This window comes from Carassius auratus, chromosome 8 (genome assembly GCF_003368295.1).
Source record: "Carassius auratus strain Wakin chromosome 8, ASM336829v1, whole genome shotgun sequence".
NCBI classification, from domain to species: Eukaryota; Metazoa; Chordata; class Actinopteri; order Cypriniformes; family Cyprinidae; genus Carassius; species Carassius auratus.
In genome coordinates this window covers 4,988,534-5,015,960 of record NC_039250.1, presented here as the reverse complement: position 1 = coordinate 5,015,960, position 27,427 = coordinate 4,988,534, and positions in this window count along the sequence as shown.

The following is a 27,427-nucleotide window of genomic DNA, read 5'->3' as shown; positions in this document are numbered from 1 at the left end:
CTAATCTAGCACAAGCAGAACATAATTTAGCACAGTGTCTATTTCTAACTCAAATTTCCAATTCATTTGTCCTTTGCACATTTCCCAAGAATACCACCAGGAGACTATCCTTTGGAGGTCGTTGTGATGTTTTTGAAGCCCGTCTCATGGAGAGCTGATGGGGACAGATCACATGAGAACTCATGGAACATTTAAAGGCCCTGTGCACCAGGTTCACCCCCATTCTGCCCAAAGTTTTATGCCGTCAGGCCAGATGTGCTTTCTGTGCCATGCATGGAAAATTGGCCTTGTAAGTTCTGACTCCATTGTAAATGTCTTTTGAGATTGTCAGTTTTAGGACACAAAGTAGCACAAACTGGCAACACATTTAGAAACCATGCTTTCAAATAAAGTAAAAGCATGAATAAATTACTAGTAGCACCGTACTTGACAATAAGCAACACATTCTGTTCTGACCAGTTTTGACCCAGATTCCAGCTGGCAGTTGTTGGATGGATGAAAATGACTTGTTATTTTAGGAGACACATACAGCTATTCAGACCATACAATGACATCTCTACTAGTCTTAATTATGTTTACCATCAAATTTCACCCTATTATGCGAAAACGTGAAAAATGCAACCTGGAATCCAGACTGTGCTTAATACCTCTGGCCTGCACATTGTAAGAGAAAACAAATAACACATTCTTCATTATGTTAATGGAACCTCTGGAGAAAGCTGTGTTAATGAGTACAAATTAATTTTTCATTTTAAAGAAGATAAAGTCCAATCCAGTGACAAAAGTTTAAAAAGTAAACAGAACATCCAAATGGAGCATTTGTGTTGAATTAAAGTCAACGCTAAATTAAATTAAATCTATTTACTCAACATTCCAATTGGAATCCACGAAAGTGAAGATGATGCACAGCATCCCCTTTCTTTATCCTCCATCTAGCCCCCGTAAAGAATCATCTCAGAAGATAATTGTGGGAAGGACCTCCCTCAGGCTATTTGTTATTGTTTTCTGATTGATTTATGCCTTGCATCGTGATTTATGTGGAATGAGCTCATTGATTAATAAGTAATACATTACACACATACATTTTCTCTTTGTTTCATTAGACAAAATCAACATACCTAAAGTTACCTAAAATTTGTTAAATAGATTTTTTTTTTTTTAATTAATTAAAATCAACTGAATTCTAAAAGAAAATCCTTGTTTGTATTTTTGTCCTTGTGTGTTGTGCAGCTGTTACTTGAATAATTCAGCAGAGAAATCAGTCAAATTAAACCAAATAAAATAGGTTATATTAAAAATGCAATTCAGTATACTAAAAGTTAACTTTGGTGCAATTTACTGTTTTAATCATTAAACATTTTAGGGCACAATCTTTTCCATTTTTACTATTTATAACATTTGAGAAAGCATCCATTACCTTCAGCATTTAAACAATTGTTCTTTCTGGCCCTCAAATCTGATTGATTGATAAAAGTGTTATAATTAAAGCTGTTGAGATATATTTTCTTTCATGCTGAAGAGAAGTGCAAAATCTAGAGCACTTACTGCTCTCATTCACTTCTCTTAATCATTAGACTGTAACTGTTTTTTCATTCTATATCATGGTTAACGTTAAGATTATGGGCTGCAAAATTCCAAATGGGATTTCCTTGTACACTACAAAGTACGATTGGGAAATTTATTGGACTATAATATACAGCAATCTCAAGCACACTTGGACAATATGAAATGCGACATCAGCAGTTTTGAAAGCCAGAAGACAAGTGCTTAAATTTTACTTGAGTGAGTCAAAGGAAGTGTTTTCATTGATGGTGTCTTAAATCTTAATTAAGTAATTGTACTCTTTACTTAAGTAAATCAATTTGCTTAAGCCATGCTGTAATTTAGGTTGATCCATAAAACCTGCTTTGCAAAGGCCTTCCTTCAATAAACTTTTATTCGTACTGAGGGCATCTTCTAGGCTTAATAGGGGCCAAATCCCCCCTAAACCTTACAAAAAAAAATCCAATGATGCAATTTAGGACCTAGTTTCCAGGGTTTTCACATAAATCCATTAAGCTCAGGACAAGTTTTATGCATCCAATAAAAGAAGTACACCAGCAGATTATATTTTTGGGCCTCTTCAGTCATTGGGGGTAATGCATTACAAGTAACGTGATTTGCCTAAATTATTATTATTATATATTTTTTTAAGTAACTTGTAAAGTTATTTTTTTATTATTACTTTTCAAATAAGTAATGTCAGTTACAGTTTTCCCATTCAATGATTAACAGTTCTCCTGTCCCCATGTTGAGAGAAATTCAGGGGAATTGTGTGCGCTGTGTAAACATGATGCTTAAAGGGGGGGTGAAATGCTATTTCATGCATACTGAGTTTTTTACACTGTTAAAGAGTTGGATTCCCATGCTAAACATGGACAAAGTTTCAAAAATTAAGTTGTATGTTTGAAGGAGTATTTCTGTTCCAAAAATACTCCTTCCGGTTTGTCACAAGTTTCGGAAAGTTTTTTTCGAGTATGGCTCTGTGTGACGTTAGATGGAGCGGAATTTCCTTATATGGGTCCTGATGGCACTTCTCCCGGAAGAGTGCACGCTCCCGTTTAGCAGAGCACTGAGAGCAGAGACATTCACTGATCAGAGCGAGAGCGTCGCGAAATGTCACAAAAGGAGTGTGTTTTTGGTTGCCAGGGCAAGACAACCCTGCACAGATTACCAAAAGAGAAACAGCATTAAGGGACCAGTGGATGGAGTTTATTTTTACAGAGCATCTACGGAGTTGTGCAAGTGTTTGTGTTTGTTCCCTGCATTTCTAAAATGCTTGTTTTACAAACAAAGCCCAGTTTGACGACGGATTTGCGTATCGTTTATTTCTTAAGGATGATGCAATCCCAACGAAAAAGGGTCACGATTGTGTGTTGGAACCACAGGCGGTGAGTAAAACTGCTTAAAATATCTCTGCCTTCTTGTTAGTGCGTCCGCCTCCCATGCCGAGACCCGGGTTCAAGCCCCGCTCGGAGCGAGTCCTTGCTGCTGCTGCTCTCGTTCAGTTTCAGCCTTCACAGCTTCCAAACGCTCTCAACGCAAAAGCCTGCTCGCGCTCGTGATTCTTTAGCTCCGCCCACACGTCACGCCTCCAGCCGCTCGTGTTTTTCCGGGAAAAATCGGTACAGACTATCTTTCTCTTATGAATATAATAAAACTAAATACTTTTTGGAGTTATGAAGGATGCAGTACTACTCTATAGGTACTCAAGATTAACATGATATTGAGTGAAAACGAGCATTTCACCCCCCCTTTAATGTAGATCTAGACTAAATATGGACACACATTTATTCACCTTGCACAAAAACAGATTTAACATTCCGAAAAATGAATGGCATTAAAATACTTTAAAAAAAAGGAAAAAAAAGAAAAAAAAGTAAATGGTAGGGATGTAGCGATTAACTACGAGCTGGTTCAAATATGTGATGATTCAAATCGTTTGAGATGCTAAAAAAATTGAAAAATGTAATTAGAGTAGGACTTTATATGAATGCATGTCTGAGGGCAACTTACTGTCTTTAAAAAAAGTTTAGATGGTATTTTTTTTTCCATCTAGCCTTTGTATAATGCTCCAGCTGATGGCAGAGAGTTTTTTATGTAAAGTTTCACAAAACTCGAGTCAAACCATACTATTTTTGCTTCAAATTTTGAAATTGCACAATCTAATTTCAATTAAAAACTGCTCATGTTGCATGTATTCAGCATCTTTGTTTGGATCCTGATTAAAATGCAGTGCTTGCCTCTCAGTTTAAACGGAAAGAGCACAGACCAAGCCTTATTTTGTTTATATTACGAGATTTATTTTATTTGCATTATTTGATTTGGGGATTGTTTCAAAATGTTGGGAATTTTCAATTTTATTTACATCATATTTTGTTATTTAGCAGAAACTTTTACCAGTAGAAGCTACTTTTATTGTATTCAATCCCATTTTATTTAGCAATGTCTTTGCCACTGACCTTTAATAATCCAATTCAGTCATACTAATAAGCACAAATTTGTTTAGATAAATGTAACATTTGTGTGTTTTTGTTTGTTATGTGTGTGTTTTCTTTTGGTTATTTTTGTGTTTGTTTGTTTGTTTTTGTTTGTTTGTTTTTTGTGATTGAGGAGAGTGTTGAATTTTCTTCTCTAGCATCATGCAATGCAGAATGACAGCAGCTGAAAGATTTGTTTGAATTGAAGTGTGAAAGACATTTTCTTCAGCCTGAGGCTTATTCATTTCAGTTTGGTGTGGAAGTGCTTTTGCCAAAAATATAACTTTTTTACATAAAAACAAACAAGTAAGCCCAGGCCAGATGAGAAAGAGTAATGCAGAAGTAATATAATGCATTACTTTCCATTAAAAAGGGGTATAAAATTAGCTACTTTTTGGGGGGAGTAATACAATGATTTGTGAATTAATCTTAAAGCTAACTTTCCCCAACACTGGGCCTCTTCATTTAAATTCACATACATTAATTTTCAGTCAAATGTTAATTGATATTTCAAAGTCTGTCATCATATAGAAAGTAACCAAATAGTGGTTCTTTCTTAATTCTTATAGGTTTCTCTTTCCAAACCATTAAAATAATTGCATTCCCAAAAGAAAGCACGGTGACTTTCAGAATGAGGCAGCATTGGAAATATTATACTTCATTCAGAAAAGGTGATTCATCTGGAAGCTTCTTAAAAGAATAGCTTTCAGCAGTCATCCATTATGCACTGACGGCTTCATCAAACTGGATGCAGGCATCACAAATGAATCTCATTTGCACTTTGGCACGGACTGAATGATGTATATGTTGTGCATCTTCACTCTGACACTTCTTAACTATATATATATATATATATATATATGTATATACATATATATAAATATATATACATATATATATACATATATATATATATATATACATATATATAAATATATATATATATACATATATATATATATATATATACATATATATATATATATATATATATATATATACATATATATATATAAATATATATACATATATATATATATAAATATATATACGTATATATATATAAATATATATACGTATATATATATAAATATATATATATATATATATATATATATATATATATATATATATATATATATATATATATATATATATATATATATATATACACACATATATATATATATATATATATATATATATATATATATATATATATATATATATATATATATATATATATATATATATATATATATATGTGTGTGTGTGTGTGTGTGTGCATGTTTTCGTGACATATCAGGACACAACTCTGTATAATGACATGGGTATGACACAGGTATTACAAGGAGAGGGTGACTTGTGAGGACATAACCAATGTCCCCATTTTTCAAAACGCTTATAAATCATACAGAATGAGTTTTTTTAAGGAAAGTAAAAATGCACAAAGTTTCCTGTGAGGGTTAGGGTTAGGGGTAGGGTTGGTGTAGGGCCATAGAATATACAGTTTGTACAGTATATGAACCATTACGCCTATGGGATGTCCCCACTTTTCACAAAAACAAACGTGTGTGTGTGTGTGTATAAAACCAATAACAAAAACAGCAAGAAGACCCTTATTTGGGGAACAGACCAGTGCACAATTATGTAATGTAGAAACCATTTTCAGCCCAGGATATTTCTCTGGTCGTTGTCTGAACGGACAGGACAAAGGAATTAAATTTGCATTTAAATAACCTCTTTCATCCTCGTAAGGAGCCAAAAATGACTGAGGTAAACTCAAATCTCTTTCTCAGCTGCTCCCCGAAATGATACGGCTCACAGCGACACCAAATGTAATGCCCTTCCCAAATCTACCTTTACAAGACTCGTTCTGTATCAACGCACGTGGATCACTAAATTGCAACCTGATGCCTTTAATCTGCTTCTTCAGGTTCCAGAAGCTCTTCAGAAGTCTGTGTTTAGAGTATGATTGGCTTATTCATGGCTAAATCCCTGCTCGCTGCTAATCTCAGCTCGTGAAACTAGAAAAAGCTTAATCACCTTATGTCACTAACCAGATCACACTCAGAACGCTTATGATAATGACGGGACTGAACTGCTGTGACACAATGATTTATGGGGGTTTTTTAGAATCACAATATTATCATTATAAAGGAAACATCATTATATTCTTCAAAGCCTGGCACTAATGGCCTCAAATAACTCAGGAGGGAGAGATTCACTAACAAGCCCATAGAATTCACCAGAGACCTCATTGAGGAACTCAACGGTCAGCTAATTTATGTTTGGAGCAGCATACTGTTAATAGGAGTATTTCTGCAAAATACATTATGTATATAGTGTAAGGTATATGTGAAGTCCATGTATGCATAAAATGCCCCAGAGTGACATTTTACTTGAAATCAAAGAAAAGAAAAGAATGAATAATAATAATAATAATAATAATAATAATAATAATAATAATATATTATCATGTCTCTTCATCTGAAAAAAAAAGAAAATAATAAATTGGAGAAATTTAACATTACATCATCACTTGTTCGCAAAATAAAATAAAATACTGGGCTTTAAAGGAATAGTTCACCTAAATATGAAAATTAGCTAAAACGTTTCTGAAAATGTTTCTTCATTGGAACAATTTTGGAGCAAAGTACAATTACATTACCAATTATTGCTCTCCAATGAAAACAAAATAAAGTTTTTTAAAAAAAGGGTTTTTAGTTTTTAGTGTTTTACTTTTGGTAGCATTTTAGTGTGACAGATGTTTTGAAAATGTGACAGCAACTTTCGTGTGGCAGAATGTATTTTCATAGAGAAGGCACTTCACTTTAGATAATGTGTAAATGATCGTACAATGCATCTGTAATTCAACTTCACTGCTCAAAACTAAAACTAAATACATTTTCAGAATTTTCAAGAATAACAAAACTACAACCGAACACATTTTGTTTGCAACGTAGAAGACAAATTAAGTTTCCAATTATCAATATAATTATTATTTTAACAATGTATTGAATATTGAGTATTCTGAATTTAAGAACTCCCAATGAAAAAGAAACCACCAAATGATTTATTTACAACAGATGTTATTTTACCTTTTGTATTCTTTATGAAATGATGTGCTTTACATTTTCAAGCCTGTAGCCTAGCCTGAACCCTTCTGTAGCAGTTATTAAAGGTGCTTTAGATGTTCAGAGCTAACATTAATACCACCTTTTTCATAAGAACGTTTTTACCAACTCCATTAGGACTGGATCCCTCTCTACCTCTCTATTGTAGCATAATAACTTTCACTTATACGACGTCTCGTGTCCCTGTATCTGGATGCCAGTCGAATACCACCAGCTGCTGTGAGGGGAGTGAAACTTTCTGTGGATTGTTTTTAACTGCTGCTTCTGCATGTAATCGATAGTAATATCTGCCATAGTTGCTGAGCCAATGTGAGCTGATCTCCAGAGGTGTGTGTGTTTTTGTGTTTGTTTGTTTGTTTATAGGAGAGTGCATCTGGTCATGGCCTCCTGTTGCTTTCACGCACGAGCAGCAGATGAATGCTGATCTGACGATGGCTACTCTTTGCCATAATGAGACATTGATTTTGTGCTGTCCAGAGTAAAATCCATCCCAGACTGCTAATCAGACCTCGGCTCTGAGGATTTGGGACAAAACAAGATGCAGTGGATGACATCTTCATAAAGAAATCAATTAACATGCTTGTCTGTACTAAGCATTTATCAATAAGACATATAGGACTAGATTTTTTGCCTTACAATATAATAATTATAAGAATATGCACTGTGAAATATTACCGGATTACACCTATAGAACTTACAAACCAATAGTATATACACACACACACACTGGACGGACAGACAGACAGATAATCTTAGATTTAGAATTTTATTTACTATTAAAATTAATATTTTTAAAGAATCACACAATGAATGTCTTATTTACTGCCTGTCTGAAATGTCATTCAGTGAAGAGAAGCAGTAAGATATTGATAATACAAAAGAAATCTTGGGTTGCACAAACCGGTGAGTGCAGACAGGTGTCGCTTATCTCCAATTACTGTCCCCAGGCTCTCAGCCTCACCCCACTCATCACAACAGCATCATACTGTGCAGTATTTACTGAATGAACCCAGAAATAATCCATTGGTAAAAACAACCGCAATTATTATTCTAGAAATATGGCTGCAGAAGTGTAGTGAAAAATGCTGTTATTAACATGCTAATTTTACTAAATTGTATACTTATAAAAGTAAATTAACATCCAGCCTCAATTATGATTTCATTGGATACCACATATCAATATTATTCTTTCATCACATTAATAATACATGCATTTGGAGCAATGTCAACATTCATGAATAACGCATGTTGCCAATGTCATTCTCCATTATTTCTTTGTAGGTTCAACTATTTATCAATTTTTGAAACAAAGTAATCAGCTCACAATTACAGTTCCTCATTTTGCATTTCATTTCCTATCCGAAAACCTTTCTTCTAACAGCAGGTCAAATTTACAAAACCAGATTGGACTCCACAGGTTTCAACAGAATGCTGTGCCTTTAACAAAAGGTCCCTGGACCTTCACAAGTTTGTTTTTTAGCAGTTAGCCTGGAAATTGAACTTGACCTATAATTATTGCGGTGCCCACTTGATAGATTCAGGCGGTGCATTTTTATTAAACCGTCTTGGAAGAGAACAAAACAACGGGGAAATAAACTTGGGCATGCAACGAATCTTAAATGTGCTCAGGCAACACATTTATTTCCTCTGAGTCTGTCAAACTGAGAACATCTATCTTCTGTAGCGGACGCTCCCAATGCTCTATTTTTGGAGACGGCATCAGTCAGACTCTCTGCACAATGTGGTCATCATCTAAACGTGAAGAAAATCTGTGGCAGAGAATGAAAAAAAAATTAAAACATAATTGCAGAAGTGCAATTAAGATTGAGATATGGGAAATAGTTGTGAAGGCTTGTCGTCACTCCACAGGAAAATGTTCTTTACGGTTCAAAACGACATTCTATATAAAGTAATGAGAACGTACATCATCTTCAAGCTTCAGGTCACTGAAGAACAAGGTCTTCACTAATCAATACACCAATAATGAGAACGCCTTTCCTATCTATCATGCCAGATCACATACATTAAGTTACAACTGATGTGAAATATTATCTTATGGATACCACTTATAGAACTTAAAAAAAAAGTACCATGGAAGTAGTATAGTATATTTTAAATGTAGACATTGATTAAACTGAAAGCTCAAGTTTCCTTTGACACCCAGACAAAAACAGCACTGGGCTTTAAATAGTTCACCCCAAAGGGAAAGTTTGCTGAAAATGCACTTACCCTCAGGCCTTCCAAGATGTAGATGAGTTTGTTTCTTTGTCAGATCAGATTTGTAGAAGTATAACATCACATCACTTGCTCACCAATGAATCCTCTGCAGTGCATGGGTGCCGTCAGAATGAGAGTCCAAACAGCTGATAAAAACATCACAGTAATCCACAAGTTATCCAAACCACTCAAGTCCACCGATTAACTTCTTGTGAAGCAAAATGTAGTGTGTTTATAAGAAACAAATGCATCATTAACCATTGCATTATGTTGTGGGTCAATCTGACCCATTTTGATTTTCAAGCTGTTGGAAATAACAGTCATTCTGGTATTTTATTTTTGATATATTGTGACATGTTCATATTTATGGCCAAGAACATGCATGCAAAGTAAGGAAACACTGATGTGTTTTGAAGTGCACACAAATAATTTTCTAATGATTTTGTTGTTTGCGGATCAATTGACCCACTTTTTTTTTTTTTTCAAGGCAAAAAGTACAGACCCAAATTAAATAAATTTATTGTGTAAATGTTGTTTAAGAAATTAGCTTTTTTTTAGGTCTATTTGCATTGTATACTAATTACTATTTAACTTATCTTTTCTTCCAAATATTTTTTAAATTTTTCTCATTTAGGGCCATGAACATGTCTAAATAAGTTGTGTTACAATTTAGAAGGTTGTTTTTTTTTTTCACCTAGGATGTCTGTGAAGGAAAAAGAATTTGCATGTTTATATTTGATCTGTGTATTAAGTGACAGTGTAATATACAGTACCTATACTTCAGTCCACGCTGTTAATATGAGCCAAACATTAAATTAAAAGCGAAAAAAACTAATTCTATTGCTTTAAGGAGAAGACATTCCTTAATTGAATGCTGCTTTTAAATGCTCTAGAATGAAGGTCAACATGTCAGATAATGTGCAGCGAGAAACAGTTATGGGCAGAGCCTGTAAAATGCGACATCAAATTTGACAGATTCTGCAAAAGGTTTGTTCTGAGACACTGCTTTTGTTTTATGGGGATTAAAAAAGTAGTGTGTGGATTTTGTCATTATAGGGTGTTTGTGTACACACACTGCCAAAACACATTTATGTTCATGCAACATGTAAAAGTGAATTTTGCATATGATGGGTGCCCTTTAATGCGTTTTTAACTTCAAACCATTGATTCTGGATACAGTCTGAGTCCTCTATTCATTATATTACTTTTTTCAGTGAATAAATAGTCTCAGATTAGTCAGGAGAGATAAATGCACAGATGTTACAATCAAAAACAGTCTAAGACTCTTCTACACAAAGGACTCTTGGACTCTCATTCTCATGCCACACATTCACTGCAGAGGATCCATTGTTGAGCAAGTGATGTAATATCACATTTCTCCACATCTTTTCTGATAAAGTAACAAACTCATCTCGGATGGCCTGAGTGTGAGTACATTTTCAGTGCAATTTCCATTTCTATTCCTTTAATGTTTCTTTTAACGTCCTTTAGTAGAAAGAGACCGTCTGCATGGTTCAAAACAACCTTACAGTGACAAAAGCAGAAATCAATGCTGTATTCAGGGAAAAAATAATTAACAAACAATGGAGAGAATCACCCATTTAACAGCGATGGAGGCTTAAAAGGTCAAACATACATCAGCTTGCATCGAAGACAAATAATTATTAGTGCTTCCATATAGACCCAGGCTCAATAATTCAACTATTATCCACCTTAAAACATCAAAGTGACAAGGCATTCACAATATCTTGCTACACATCAAAATAAGTGCTAGGACTGCATGTCCGTGGGCATTTAAGACACGAAATGTGAAAGTGGCGATGACCTGTCAAATCAAATAACCAGTCATATTTCAGGGGATTCACTGTGATTGTTTCACCATTATTGAGATGCTAATTAACCCTCCCAGACAGGCTGTCAGATGAAAAACTAGAGAGCTCTCCAAAACACTTGACTGTCAGAGCCGGTAAATCCACAGCCCTGTAAAGTAAAGAGAAACGCTCTCCCAGCACAAAGCTTGTGAATGCATAGTCCTCAGAACAGCTCCTCTTAAAAGCCGCTGTCCTTTTCCAATGCTGAAATATTCCTGAAGAGTCTAAACACTGTGGATTTGTGACTTTTCAAAATACTCAGCTGTTGTTTGAGCACTGTGACTCAACCAATGGTGTGGTTTTTGTGAGGAAGAGCCTGTTTTTGTGAACAAAGCACAATAACATTCAAACATTTGGGTGTCAGAAAGGTTTCTTTAATGTTAACGTTTTTTCTGCTCACAAAGGCTGCATTTATTTGATCAAAAATACATTGAAAACAATATGAAATATTATTATATTTAAAATAAATGTTTTCTATTCTAAGCTGTATTTTCAGTATCATTACTCTTCGGCATCACGTGGTCCTTCAGAAATCATTCTAATATGCAGATTTGCTGCTAATTTCAAAGGTTTCATTCCATAAGGTAAAGAGATCATAAAGTTAAGATTTCTCAATCATTCCTTTAAGCATAAATGCATTAAATTCTTTCAAAAAATAAAAGAAACATAATTGAGAATGAATGAATGAACCCATACTTGAATCCAAAAATGTATCTGCATAAAAGGAAATATGCAAATGCGTTTTCCTTCCATAATGTGACATACAGCAAATGTTAATGGAGCCAGACAAACAGTGATGAGTTTTGTGAATATGACTGATACTATAACATAGCTGATTTGCATACAAAGGAGGGGCATGTTTTTCATGAAAAGAACAATAATGACCAAATTTAGTTGCAGATTTCAGCACATTCAGCAACTGCTTAAACTGGATTGTGGGTGTTTAATGAACATGACACTGTTTTTGTTCTGAACTACCGTGAGCAGTTTACCCAGCTGACTTCAGTATTGGCACAACATCCTTTCATAAAATGGAAATATAATTCCACCTCAGCTTGCCATGTTATATTGGCTCAGTCACACAGAACCGCCACACGTAGTAAATGTGCTTACCTGAAACAATTAGTCATCTTCAAAGAGAGCCTGTTTCACTTTTCTCGGTCACCCTCTGATAGCTTCAACTAAAAAAAAAAAATTAAAAAAAAAAGAAATGTAGTGGGAAGATGAAAGCACACTCGATGCTTTACTCAGTGACTTATTTTAAGAGAAGTTTTGATTATCACACTTTCTGTCATGAGCAGGATGTCAGCAGGACAGAAAACAAGTTAATTAAGAGAGCGTGAACATCCTGGTGGAATTATGCATCTTCAGAATGAGAACTGGAAGGAACAGACAGTATGACAAGGAGAAAATGAGGAGAGGGGATTCTGGCGCCTACCGGGGATGAATCGCAACCTATTAACTTTAGGTAGATAGGACTGCCACTGTATGCTGTGTTTACCAGTTATCTTCATCTCGCTGTCTAAAGCCATGGTGGAATATGCTGCAAGAAATGAATTTCTTAGAAATAAATTTGCTCAAAATACAGCGAGCCCAACAACTTTCAACTGTCCTCAAAGAAAAAAGCCAATCATTTCATTAGTGTAATCAATTAATTATTTAACCAGACAAAAAAGAACAGCCTTTGTCCATTTCATGACTTGTGAAATAGAGAACAAATGACTAATGTGGACAGAAATGCAATTTAAATATATATTCATTATCTAAATAAAAGTCTATTTTCAAAATCACTAAGTAAGCACTGACATTTAACAATGTTTAAAAGTCAAACTTTAAAGCCGTAGTCCGTACATTTCTTTGATTAAAAATTATCCAAAATCAATATCTGAGCAAGTACAAATCCAGCCAGTGTTCAAAACTATCACCTTACTTTAATCTGGATAAACATTTTTATTAAATGGATTATTTATTTATTTATTTATTTATTTGTTTGTTTATTTATATTTAATTATTATTTTTTCTTTTTTTGTACATATACAGAAAATCCACATTCATGTGTCTGTTCTTACGGTGTGTGGCCTCCACATTGTAGAGAGATAAAAGTAAAAATAAAAAATATCTAATAAATATACTTAATTATAATTTTTTTTTTTAATGTGAATTCTTTTTTTATTTTTTTATTTTTATTTATTAATTTGCATTTGTATGGATGAAGCATATGTGAGTCTAAATGTATTAAATAATTAATTTCTTAGTTAACCACATTTTGTTAATGTGAACTAACAATTAAAATGATAATTAATTCATTATATTATATAATAAGGTAATTAATATACCTAACTGTAGTTAATTTCAACATTAAGCGAGAGAAAGAAAATTATTAACCGACATTAACAAAAGTTTATTAATGCTGCTGCTTTAATTGTTGTTAAATGTATTAACTAATGATAACAAATTAGACCTTATTGTAGCATTATCAAAATACTGTGTAAAAATAGCTTTGGTTTTCTACAATCTGCAGCAACATTTATTCCAATTGCTCCATAAAGTTCATAGATAATACAGAAAATATTTGTCATTTTAAAAATGACACACCTTTGAAACACCACAAGACCATTAGAATGAACTAAACCAGTAAAAAATAAATAAGCTGTGAACAGTTTCAGAAAGTAAAAATGTATATTGCTTATTACAACCTAAAATCTTGATATTAAAAATGCACATTATGTTCATGTCCATTGGCCAATTTCCCATTTATATCAGAATGAAAATGTATGAATCGCTGTCGCAATAATGGTGTTTCCAGTGGGACAAGATTTCAAGCAATGACAACATGTGGGTGTATCAATTTGCCCTCAATTTGGGCCGCTCTCACTCACTGTAATGATCTGACAAAAGTCACAGTGAACCCAAACTGAGACGGATTATACCTCGCTCATGCCAGACAACAAAGATTGTAAAAGCACAAGAGGGTCTTTTCAATCCAGTTATGACACTGAATCTGCCAAGTCGTTATGTGACATATGAAATGCCTTTGTGCTAGCGTTCATCTACTGACTGGAAAAAAAAGAAAAGAAAAAAGAAATGTCCTTTGGAATATTGGAATCATGGCTTAGGCTACAAGAAAACAACATGTTTGTTATGAATTCCAAACTTGCTTTAAGGGATATAAATTGCAAGATGAGTCCAATTTATTCTGCATCAAGGCGATACCAGAGGCTCTGGCATTCAGCGAAGTCATCGGTAAATCAGATAATGCCAGTTTCCCCTGCAGTAATAACAGACTTAGTTTAATGGAGTACTAGAATGAACCGACTTTGCAATAAATACAACAAAATAACTCTTTATTGGTACTGTTACAGCTCTTAGATTTAAAGCACACGACCACAAAAACACATGGTATATTATTATTATGGAATAATATCACAGGTGAAATCTGCTGAAAATGTACACACCCTCAGACCATCCAAGATGTGGATTAGTTTGTTTCTTCATCAGAATAGCATTGCATCACTTGCTCGCCAATGGATGCTCTGCAGTGAATGGGTGCCGTCAGAATGAGAGTCCAAGCAGCTGATAAAAACATCACAATAATCCACAAGCAGTGCATTAATTAACGGCATGTTAAGGGAAACATTAAGCGTTTTTATCTTCAAATCATTCCTTCCAACTAAAATGTAATCAATTAATAATTAACTTAATCCATCATATAGATGTTTTCTCTCTCTCTGTAAGCCTGGTCTTAATCAGGGGGCTTTAGGTTTTTAAAAAAAAGATGCTAAGAAAAGCCAAAATCTGACTTGAAATAAAGTTAGAAAGCAATCGGGGCTAAAGCGGTTCCACAAACCACAGTTTAAGTTTCTGCAATCTCACTAATTCGATCCAGGTTCAGTGAGTCAAGATACTCTGATGTGTGCGCTTGGTCTAAAGCAGCCCTTAATTGCGATCATGCATCAAATCAATCCACCATGGCAAACAGCAAATATATTTGTGCTATTTAATGAAGTAATAAAGTGAAAAAGTAAAGTGAAATGTGATAATAAAGTCTAATAATTGTATGTGAGAGAGTCAGAGGTAATATCATTGCATTCCTATTGGTCAGTGATAGAGAAGTTCAGCTTAGCCTGACAGTTAGCCTGCCCTGGACCAGGTTAGTTTCCCAGCATAAATTACCACAGTGACTGAGCTTGAGCTACAGGATGGTAAAACATCTTACTCAAGACAGTACTAAATAAAAAAACAATATGCATTTAGTATGTCTCTCTTATTTAGTTAAAATTATTCACTTTTTTACAGATTCTACAAGGGGCTCCCAAACTTTTTGCATGTCACTGTAGCTCTATACTCCTCCTGTATGTCAGAGATCAGCTCTCCGGTGTCTGTTCTTATGTCTTTAAGAGGAATGTAGGAGAAGATTCAGCACAAGATGTTGTCTTGTTTTTTTGGTTTTGTTTTTTGATGTCTTAAAAGCTGAATATTAATTCAGTCACACATGCTGTGTCCTCCATCTGACAAAACAGTTTGCTGAATGAATTATTTCACTCTGATGAGATAAAACATGATGTATGGAGGTTTAACTCCTTTTTCTCTTGATTTTTCAGCACAGAGGAAACATACCATTTCTGATTGAGACTCAAGATTTGTTCAGAAGTTAATACCTCTGATAAATCAACATGTTATATTCTTTCATTCTGATCCCTAAAGCTGATGAACTCGTTTTCAGATCTGTTCCATTTATGGCAAACAAAAAATACAGTAATATCTGTGAAAGTTTCATTTCCTAGTGTTATTGTAAGTGAAATGTCTTAATTAACTTCATTAGGAAGGAAGGAAGGAAGGAAGAAAGAAAGAAAGGAGTGGCCCAAGCCAGTCTTTTGACTTGAGCTAGTAATTTCAAGCCAACAGAAGACTGTCAGATCATCTTAGCAATTGTTTTCTCATTTCCTACCCTAACAAGCATCCACAACAACCTAGCAACCATCCTAGTGACACCCTAGCAACCACAAGAACCACCTAGTAAACAAACAACAATGTGATAAAAACAGTCAGATCAACTTGGGAACTGCTTGTTCATTTCCTGCACATCATGGTCCAGGTTCATTCATTTATAGACGGTTTCTCAAACTGTCAATACAACTTCCTGTATTTCTGCTTTCTGAACAGACATCTCGTCACAGCAGTTAGAGCAGCATTCGGTTCTGCTGCGAGTTTTCTCTTGTGTCTTTTCTCCTCTGGCCAGCATTTTCATCAGTTCCAGTTAATGCCTTCAATATACTTGTAGAGCCGGATCAATTTGACCTCCATAAGCCAGCTGGATATGATTCCATTGACCCTGTCTCTCTGAAAAATTGTGTCTAATATGGTTTTTGTGGCACTATCTCATTGCTCAAATCTCTTATTTGACAGGACTGAAGGTCCCGGGGCCCTTAAAGTTGTCTGTCATTTTACTCCTAATTCCATTTATGGATTTCTACTATGATATTTGGGTAAAATAACCCAATCAAAACTCTGAATGATGCATCAATGATGGCATATTGCTACTATATGACCGCATGACCCCTGACCCAGGTTTGGACTCAATTCATTTCCATACTCCATCATAAATGTATTTTCATGCAGTCCTCTTCTTATCAAAATAGCCTTTGTAATAATCAGGTGAAGTTTTATGCTGTCATATGACAATTGAAAAATGACTTATTGACCCACTATTCAGTTTATTTAAAAAGGGTGGGGAGGTCCCAGACAAAACATAAATGAATATCAATTAAACTATAGCAACAGAGGTCTTCTGACAGCAACATTTTACCCCTTCTGTAATGCTCTCATCCCAGTCTCCACAGTAAACCGAGGTCATTTTCAAAAACAGAGAAAGTCTGCCATCTGCTGTTTTAAATGAGGAACTGAAGTGGAGCAATTTGTTGGAGAAAATGTATACCAAGGAATGGTTATTAGTTAATAGTTAAAGAACACTAATATATATATATATATATATATATATATATATATATATATATATATATATATATATATATATATATATATATATATATATATATATAATGTATACTATATATATATATATATATATATATATATATATATATATATATATATATATATATATATAATGTATACTATATATATATATATATATATATATATATATATATATATATATATATATACACACATACTATATATATATATATATATATATATATATATATATATATATATATATATATATATATATATATATATATAAATATATATATATATATATATATATATATATATATATATATATATAAATATACATATATACAAAAATAAAATGAAATAAAAAAAACATGTTTATTTCAACTAGTTTTAATTTAGTTTAACTTCTTGATGTCTTAAAAAAATCTAAATTTCAATAAACATTAAGAAATCTATAAGACATTGAAAAATAAAAATGAAAAATGAAAAATCAATCAATCAGTCAATCAATAAATAATTAAAGGTAAATAAACTAAATGATTTAGCTAAATATCTAAGCTTATATAATAAACTGGGAATAAACTGGAAAGGACTGTTATGTTGTATTTCTGATAATTAAGTAAGTAAAACACCCATAAAAGACAAAAGTAGCCTGTGTTTAGTCCATGTGACTTATGGCTTGTGCTCACTTGTCACTGTTCGGAAACGTATTGATCTGAGATTAAGCAAATTCTCACATACATTTCGTTTAATACCCTGAGAATACCTTGATTTGAAACCGATTATCTGATTTAAACATTACTGCCTCTACAATCCAGCAGAGTGCACTAAACACCACACTTTAGAAACACCCCACTCAAACATCAACTGCAACATCACTCAAACAGCGCAAAACATTTCAGATGCATTCACACATTATTGAGTTTATTTAATGAATAAATGTGTTAAATATATAATCAAGCTGTTTAATTCCGAGAGAACATCAGTCCAGAGTCATAAGCATATTTATCATGCGCGTGTTGATTTTCCCAGCGCACAGAAAACCTCAGCAAACTCAATAAAGACTGCAGAAACTAATTAGTGCTGCAATCACGATTCTTTTATTATTTCCATACTCAACTTTTTATTTTAAGCCTACATAATAAGAGGCATTGCTTTCACAATTACACGGCCTATATAACCTCCAAAGTCTCTCGCAGCAATTACGCACACAATCCCTCTGAAATTACCTCAAGTTCAGATCTCCCTCAAGTGCACAAAGGTTCACAAATGTTTCCTTCCACGCATTGAACCTGCAACACCACCCGGGTTGACCCTTGTCATTTTGATTATGGGTAATTTAGGTATTAATGTACCATTTCAACCAGGCTTAGATTATATATGATCCTTTATTAGCTCTGCTTTTATTATGCAGAAGATTTTATCCACGGCGGCGTGTGATCCCGCCGAGCCACTGACACGCACAAAAGCACAGTGGGGTTAAAGAAGAGGCTGGAACCTGAAACATCCTTTGAGGATGAAAAACTGATTTCTTTCTTTCTAGAGTGGTAGAGTCATTTCAGCCGTGACACGTCTTGACCTTTAACCCCTTCTTTTCACATGCTTGGAAAACGCCAAATTGAATTTTCGGCACCGTCAATGCCAAAGCCTCTCATTTCTTGCCATCTAATTTTTCCTCGAGCTTTGATCAATTCTTATCGCTCTTCTCGTGGTTGAAATAGACAGGGATGTGGAGTTGACGCCGACCGTGCTGCTCTTTGTAGTGCATCACTCTGAAGTAACAACAGTTTCTACCAACACCTAACCTCACAATCAGCTGCCAGCTGAAACTAGCCTCAAAGCCATGTAATGACAGACGACTGCTATACAAACAACCAACCGTACGTGTCCTGCAAAAACACAGGCCAAAAACAAATGCATCTAACCTCATCGAATGGAATCGCAAAAACCTGCCTCAACTTCATACTCACTGATAAACTGAGAAATGTAAATGAATAGATAAACAAATGTATAAATAGCAACATACAATACTGGTCAATGGAATGTTTGAATGTTTTTTGAAAGAAGTCTCTTCTGCTCACCAGGGCTGCATTTATATGATCAGAAATACAGTTAAAATCTGAAATATTATTACAATTTGAATAAACTCTTCTCTGTTGTTATATTTTTTTAAGATGTAATTTATTCCTGAGATGTGAAGCTGAATTTTGGCCATCATTCAGGATCTTGTCTCCACTGTCACATGATCCTTCAGATTTCATTATATTTATATGCCGATTTGCTGCTCAAGGACAAAAAGGACAGCATTTATTTGAAATAGAAATCTTTTGTAACAGTGTGAAAGACTTTAATGACTCTTGCCACATGCATCCTTGCTGATTCAAAGTATTTGTTTCTTTTTAAAAATCTTACTGAAACTATTGAACGGTAGTGCAGAATGGATAAATGTTCATTATATTTTGTAGTAAATGTGTGTGTTATGGAGATCAGGTACCTCTGATATACTTAAAAGGACTATATAATTTGTATTAAAACAGCGATTCCCTCAAGGATAGCGGCCTGTTGGTTGAAAGCAGTGATTTATAATTAAGAGACTTCAGTTCAGATCCAGGATCCATCTGAACCTTGTAAATATATATATAAAATCAGAAACACAGGAACCAGAAACAATACCAAAAATCAAACCCGAACACCATCTGTTTTAATAATAATAATTATCATCATCTCTAGAAAAACACCTGACAGTCAGGTCTTTCAGATTCATGAGCTAAACAGTCTGGATAATGAAGGAGGGGTACATGGGTAAACGGGTCAATCTGAGAATGTCTAAAAGTGGAAGCTTGTTAGGTTTGTTAGGGATTGGGATAAGGATGGAAGGAGATGAAAGAGTGGGAGCAAGCCGAGGGAATAACATTGGGAAACAAACTCAACACGACATGACACAACATCACATCACAGAGCTTTGTCAGGATACTTTCTACACTTTCACCTACACATTGATTCACTCTGTTAGCGAGTTGTTGTTGGTGGGTTTTTTCCCACTCACTTCTAGAAATGGCAGACACTTGAGGTTTAATCAAGGGTTTTCTTTTTTTTCTCCCGGGGCTGGATGATTGCAGCAAACTCTGATCATAGCTGTCTAATGTATGGGCAAATGTGTCTAGCAGAGGTTTCCCTTCATGTTTTCTCTTCCCAATCTGATTTAAAGACACATTTCACAAGGTTCAACCATTTAATCAGCATTATCAACAATAATTCAATAATAATAAAGTTAATTTAAATAAAGCTATTATATTATATTATATTATATTATATTATATTATATTATATTATATTATATTATATTATATTATATTATATTATATTATACAAATAGTCCCAGTCCTTGGTTCGGATTGGTTGAGCCACAATCAAATCCATATTATTATATTATATTATATTATATTATATTATATTATATTATATTATATTATATTATATTATATTATATTATATTATATTATATTATACAAATAGTCCCAGTCCTTGGTTCGGATTGGTTGAGCAACAATCAAATCCATATTATTATATTATATTATATTATATTATATTATATTATATTATATTATATTATATTATATTATATTATAATTAAAAACATTATCAGTTCATGTTCAGCAACATTATTTCATTAGCATTTCTAAATCTAATTTCATTTAAGATAAAGAACTGAAAATAATTGACTGGAACTGTAACAAATAAAAACTAGAACTTAAAATGAGTAAAATGGTCAAAATGATATTAGAACAACACAATTACTAAAAATGTAACCTAAAGTGAAAATTGGATAAAATAAAAACCCATTCAAAATATAAATAAAAATGTCTATATAAAAATCCTAAACTATACAAAAATTGTTTTAAGATTAATTTAATATTATTTGTAGTCTATGTGGAGGCAAGACATTGCAAAAGTTTAAACACACTCCGAACAGCCACAAGCCACATCCTTAAATAAGAGTGATAAAATCACTAATCTTTTCTGGACAAATGTATATCATCCTGTCATGACCTTTGTAAAGCCTTGTCACAGCTGAACTGTTTACACAGAGAGAAAACACGCACAGGAATGACTTCAGTGATAGTGTATCCAGCTAAAACACTAGTCTAACCACTAAAAGGGTCACTTAGACACTTTACAGTACAACTCAAATAACACATTTTTGTTTTGGAAGGAATTAGTAAGTGCTTTAAACAAAGTGCAGTTACAAAGTAATTATCTGGAACGTTGCCCTTAGACTTCCATTACAAGTGCATTACCGAGAACATGATTTTTGTTTGTGTTTACAAAGTGAGAGATGCTTCAAAATATTACTGTGGTACACGGCAGCCATTCGTTTAAAATACCTTAGCATTTATGAATCCTGCAAATTGCTTCTTATCGTAATGTTTTGAATAAACAAATCTACAAGCAATTATGAGGCAGAGACTTTTTTTTTAAAGACTTCAGCGATATTTAAATGTCATTAAATGTCACAGACTACACTAAAATGAAGTAAATAACTAAAAGTTTCCTCTCAGGTGCCTGCAGAGAACACCTAAACCCTATAGATAATGCATGTGCTGCTGTTCAGCGGAGGCGTCTTGTGGCCCGTCTTCAGACAGATGAGGTTGTGAAAATTTCATCAGCTATTAGAAAAGACAATGTGACGTGCTTCGACATTCATGCAATATGCATGCAAATCATTTTTCTGAATAAACTATGCGATGATGTGGATTGAGCAACTAAAATAAGCTAAAAAACCTCAAGTTCAAAATAAGTGAAGATGAATTCACAATTCAATTCTAACTTAAAGGAAATATTTTCTTCAGTGAACTGTTTACCCATAAATTAAAATTCGGTGAAACTCAATCTCATGCCATGCAAGATGTAGATTTGTTTCTTATGAACATGCAGCTTTTCTCTTCACAAGATGTTAACTGATGGACTGGAGTGGTGTGCATTATTTGTGGATTATTGTAAACATCTGTTTGGACTCTCATTCTGACGGCACCCATTCACTGCAGAGCATCCACTGGTGAGCAAGTGATGCTCCAAATCTGCTCCCATAGCGAAAAAATCTTGGATGGCTTGATGGTAAGTAAATATTCAGCAAGTTTTTTTTTTTTTTTTTTTTGACTATTTCTTTAAGTTTCTTTGCTGAAAACTTTTAACTACACAGCAACTCAGAAAGTGAAATATACACTTCAGCTCATGGGTACCTGGTATACTTACAACTTTGAACAAAATTCTGGGTGTATGTCAAAGACTAGATGCCACTAACCTTGCGAACGTTGCCAAATCCAACAACTAGTTCCAACTAATGCACTTATTTTATGAGACCACAAGCTTGTAAACATGATTGTGTGCAGCAGGCATACTGATGCACGCAAACTCCGAAAACCTGCAGAAAGTCAGCTAACTGCAAATTTTTAGCTAGTTCTTGTCAGTTTTTTGTGTGCAGTACACCAGCCGTGGAAGCAGAGATGAGAAATATTCAGTCAGTATTTGTAGAAATGTGCAAAACTCCACCAGCAGCCCCACCACATGATTTCTTTGGGCCTGATTATAATGACAGTTAGGTTACTGAGTCCACCAACACTGCACTGACGTTTACATTATTTTCCTCTCTTTTGTCACACAGAATCAAATGGATGGTAAGCCAATCAATTGCATCAGTATTGAGCTCAATGTATATGAGTTTTCTATGTGTGTCCTCAGATTGGATACAGGAGAACATTTGATATAATAATCCAGTTTTGCTGCACGCTTTCTCTTCAGTTTGAATACTGGGCTTACCTCTAAATTCCCTGCCAAACACAAAATTGCATTGCACCATTATTTCCGGCAAAAGCAGAGAGACCTCAAAAGAAAGTAAAAGAGTTTTTTCCTCACAGAAATTCAAGCACAAAACAAAACCTATTGACAAATAAACTAAGTGTAAGGGTTATTTAGAAAAGAAAGCAATATCTCTCCTATTCTCCACAATATTAAAACAAACATCTAATGTTGAAGAAGGAGGGAGAGTGTGTAAATATCATAAACACTAGGGTAAAGCAAAATCTCAGCTGACAGAATTCAAGACAGAGATTGCCAACAATCCCCAACATAATCAAAGCACCACTATATTTGGTCTCCAGCAATAAAAGAGGAAGAAAAAGGAGAAAAATAAGATCAGCCTTCATTTAAAAAAAAGAAAGAAAAAAAGAACTGACACTGCACTCAGATATGGTGCTTTTTTTTCCCAAAATCAGTTTCTAATAAAATATAATAATATTAGTAATAATTTAATAATTTATATATATATATATATATATATATATATATATATATTAGTAGTAATTAAGTGTTTTAATATAAAACTTGATGCACTGAAGTTTGAGCGGGTCTTAATTACGAGGAAAAAGAGAAGTAATTTCTGTGAGACTCTGTATAAAATGCTCAAACTCTGAATGTGCAGTTTATTTGGCTGAGAAATAATTTCAAAGGTAACAAAAAGGTAGGGGATCAAATTAGTTCACCTGTGACGCTCTAAGATCTCATTTACTCTTGGATTTTAAAGGTCAAATGTTCCATTTTAAGGTTTGCAGACCAATGCAAACCATTGACATCAGTGACATCAAGCATTGCATGATGCATCTTGATGATCGATATCTGAATGAGATTTGAGGAGAATATTAACAAAAATGACTCTAGAAAATTGAAAAGAGCCATATACTCCTTTAATGGTGCCTTTTTTCTCTCTCTCCTCAGTGTACTGTGTGTAATGGAAATCTGGACATCTCATTTTGTGTTCTACGACTATAACAAAATTGGGTTTGAATTGACATGAGGATGAGCAAAAGATGACAGAATCATCAACTCATTAAACTAAACCAATACCTACAGTATTGTTTCATATATGAACCTCTCTCTCATGTACAGTAGTGTGTGAAACAGCGGAGAGCCACTCCAAGTCCTGCGCCTCTGATTTCGGGGGTTCTTAATTATGTTCCAGCACATGGATTGCATTAATTCACATCACTGTGCTTGAATCAGCAACTGACTGCGATCATTTAAGCCTCTCAAACTCCATTTGCCGCTCCTCTCCTGTAGGCTGTTGCTCTAATGGAACTAATGCAGTCTCCTAATACAAAAATCACACTGCACCAAACACCAGATTTTCATTATGGCTCTACTTCCTGAAATGTGAATACTTTTTGATTGCAAGACACAAATTCTGTTCAGCTGGACATGTTCTAGTATTTAAAAAGTACAGATATGGTAGACAGTAAGCAGCGTGTTTTATTCTTAAAACAAAACAATCAGAATCTAATCAACAGCTCATTTATAGTTGACATGGTGAGTATAAGTTCCATAGTGTTTAAATTTTAGCTACTGGTTAAGTACAGGTGTAGTATGATGCTTAGCAATACAATATATACTAATACATAACAGCCTAAGTCAATTCAGTGGCCATCTGATACATAATGCACACAAGAATAGTAAAATCTCTTGGTTGGTCAGGCTTTATACAGTTCTGTAAGCAAAGTCATTTTGAAAACAAAACACATTTCAGAAGTCAAGCATACAGCTCTTAAAGTTTATGAGCTTAGTGGCATAAAATCATTGTTTGACGCTTAAAGATGAGTTTTTTGAGACACTTATTTTAACAATATATATATATATATATATATATATATATATATATATATATATATATATATATATATATATATATACATACACACACATACACATACAGGTGCTGGTCATATAATTAGAATATAATCAAAAAAGTTGATTTATTTCACGAATTCCATTTAAAAAGTGGAAATTGTATATTATATTCATTCATTACACAGAGACTGATATATTTCAACTGTTTATTTCTTTTAATTTTGATGTTTATAACTGACAACTAAGGAAAATCCCAAATTCAGTATCTCAGAAAATTTGAATATTGTGAAAAGGTTCAGTATTGAAGACACCTGGTGCCATGCTCTAATCAGCTAATTAACTAAAAACACCTGCAAAGGCCTTTAAATGGTCTCTCAGTCTAGTTCTGTAGGCTACACAATCATGGGGAAGACTGTTGACTTGACAGTTGTCCAAAAGACAATTACTGACACCTTGTACAAGGAGGGCAAAAATGTGGGGGAGATTCACAAAGAGTGGACTGCAGCTGGAGTCAGACTGATCGACTCCATGCACCACCACATTGCTGTAGTAATTTCGACAAAAGGAGCCCCAAGTATTGAGTGCTGTACATGCTCATACTTTTCATTTTTATACTTTTTAGTTGGCCAAGATTTCTAAAAATCCTTTCTTTGTATTGGTCTGAAGTAACATTCAAATTTCCTGACATAGGCCTACTGAATTTGGGATTTTCCTTAGTTGTCAGTAAAAATTAAAAGAAATAAGCATTTGAAATGTGTGTAATGAATGAATATAATATACAAGTTTCACTTTTTGAATGAAATTAGTGAAATAAATCAACTTTTAGATGATATTCTAATTAAATGACCAGAACCTGTATATACAGTGCATCTCAAATTAGAATGTCATGGAAAAGTTCATTTATTTCAGGAATTCAGCTCAAACTGTGAAACTCATATATGAAATACATTCAATGCACACAGACTGAAGTAGTTTAAATCTTTGATTCTTTTAATCATGATGATTTTGGCTCACATTTAACGAAAACACCCTAATTCACCAATCTCAACAATTTAGAATACTTCATAAGACCAATAATAAAAATAATTAAAAAAAATTAGTGAATTGTTGGCCTTCTGGAAAGTATGTTCATTTACTGTACATGCAGTCAATACTAGGTAGGGGATCCTTTTGCTTTAATTACTGCCTCAATTCAGCGTGGAATGGAGGTGATCAGTTTGTGGCACTGCTGAGGTGGTCTGGAAGACCGGGCTTCTTTGACAGTGGCCTTCAGCTTACCTGCATTGTTTGGTCTCTTGTTTCTCATTTTCCTTTTGACAATAGCCCATAGATTCATAGATTCATAGATTCCATGTATTACTGCCACCTATCTCTCAAATGGGCTGCTGACACTCCTAATTGAGATTGTCAATGGTCCATCTGAGAAATAGGTTGCGGTAATGCACTTATAAGTCTGTGATCCGCCGTAAAGCAGGAAGACGACTTGTCAAGCTTAAAAAAAACTTAATTGCATACTGACCCCTAAATGTGCTGCATGGTATAATGTATACTCCAGACTTGCTCCCTTTTTTTGTACATTTCTACAAAAAAATCAAGTTCTGAGGTTCAGATGCATTAGGAGTAGTGTAATGCAAATACTGGTGAATGCAGTGTGTTACCAGTGAATCAAAGGCATGTATAATATGTACCATGACCACTGCACACTGAATTCCTTTTGAACATTGCAGACTCGAGCTCTATTCAGAGTTTTCTTGCTGGAAGAATGAAACGACCACAGCTTTGATGGTGCCATGACAGCAGGTGCAGTTTTCAGATACAGACCGGCTGAGACGGAGAAGACCAGCTGGACGGCATGAGTTGGAAGCACACCAGAGCTGCTCGCTAGCTTGCTAGAATGATGATGCCATCTTCAGATCTTTGATCATTTACTGATCATACATGGCCTATCCATTGCTCTGGGTCCCGGCATGTGATAGGATTTTATTGAGGGTTTGGGGAGGATTGAATTTGCTGTATATATATAAAACACATCTGATGCATAACATCTTTCATTAAAATACATGTATTAAAAATAATTTATATGAACGATAGATAGATATTAAGAACAATGATTTTCTGTAAAGCCTCTTTGAAAATGTCTATTATCAAAATCACTTTACAAACAAAGTTGTTGCAGGATAACTGGGTCAGATTGCAAGACATATGGTCATTTAAGCTCAATAAAACAGCTTTGATAAGACTAATTACGTCTTCATTTAATATGTGTATTTTTAACAAAAAATAGTGTTCATTTTGTTATGTGCAAAACTTTTTTAATTATCAAAAAGCTACTGAGTGCGCCTTTAACCGTGAGGTAACTTAATCATAATTACAAACGCATTTGCAAAGGTGAGTCACATTAGATTGATTGCCAATTAGCAATTAGCATTAGTATCTGTCAGAAATAAAAGAGGTCTGACAATTAGCATTTAGATAAGCAAGCTTTCAAGGCAACGTGAGTTCCACAGAAGACGGATAGTCTGAATAG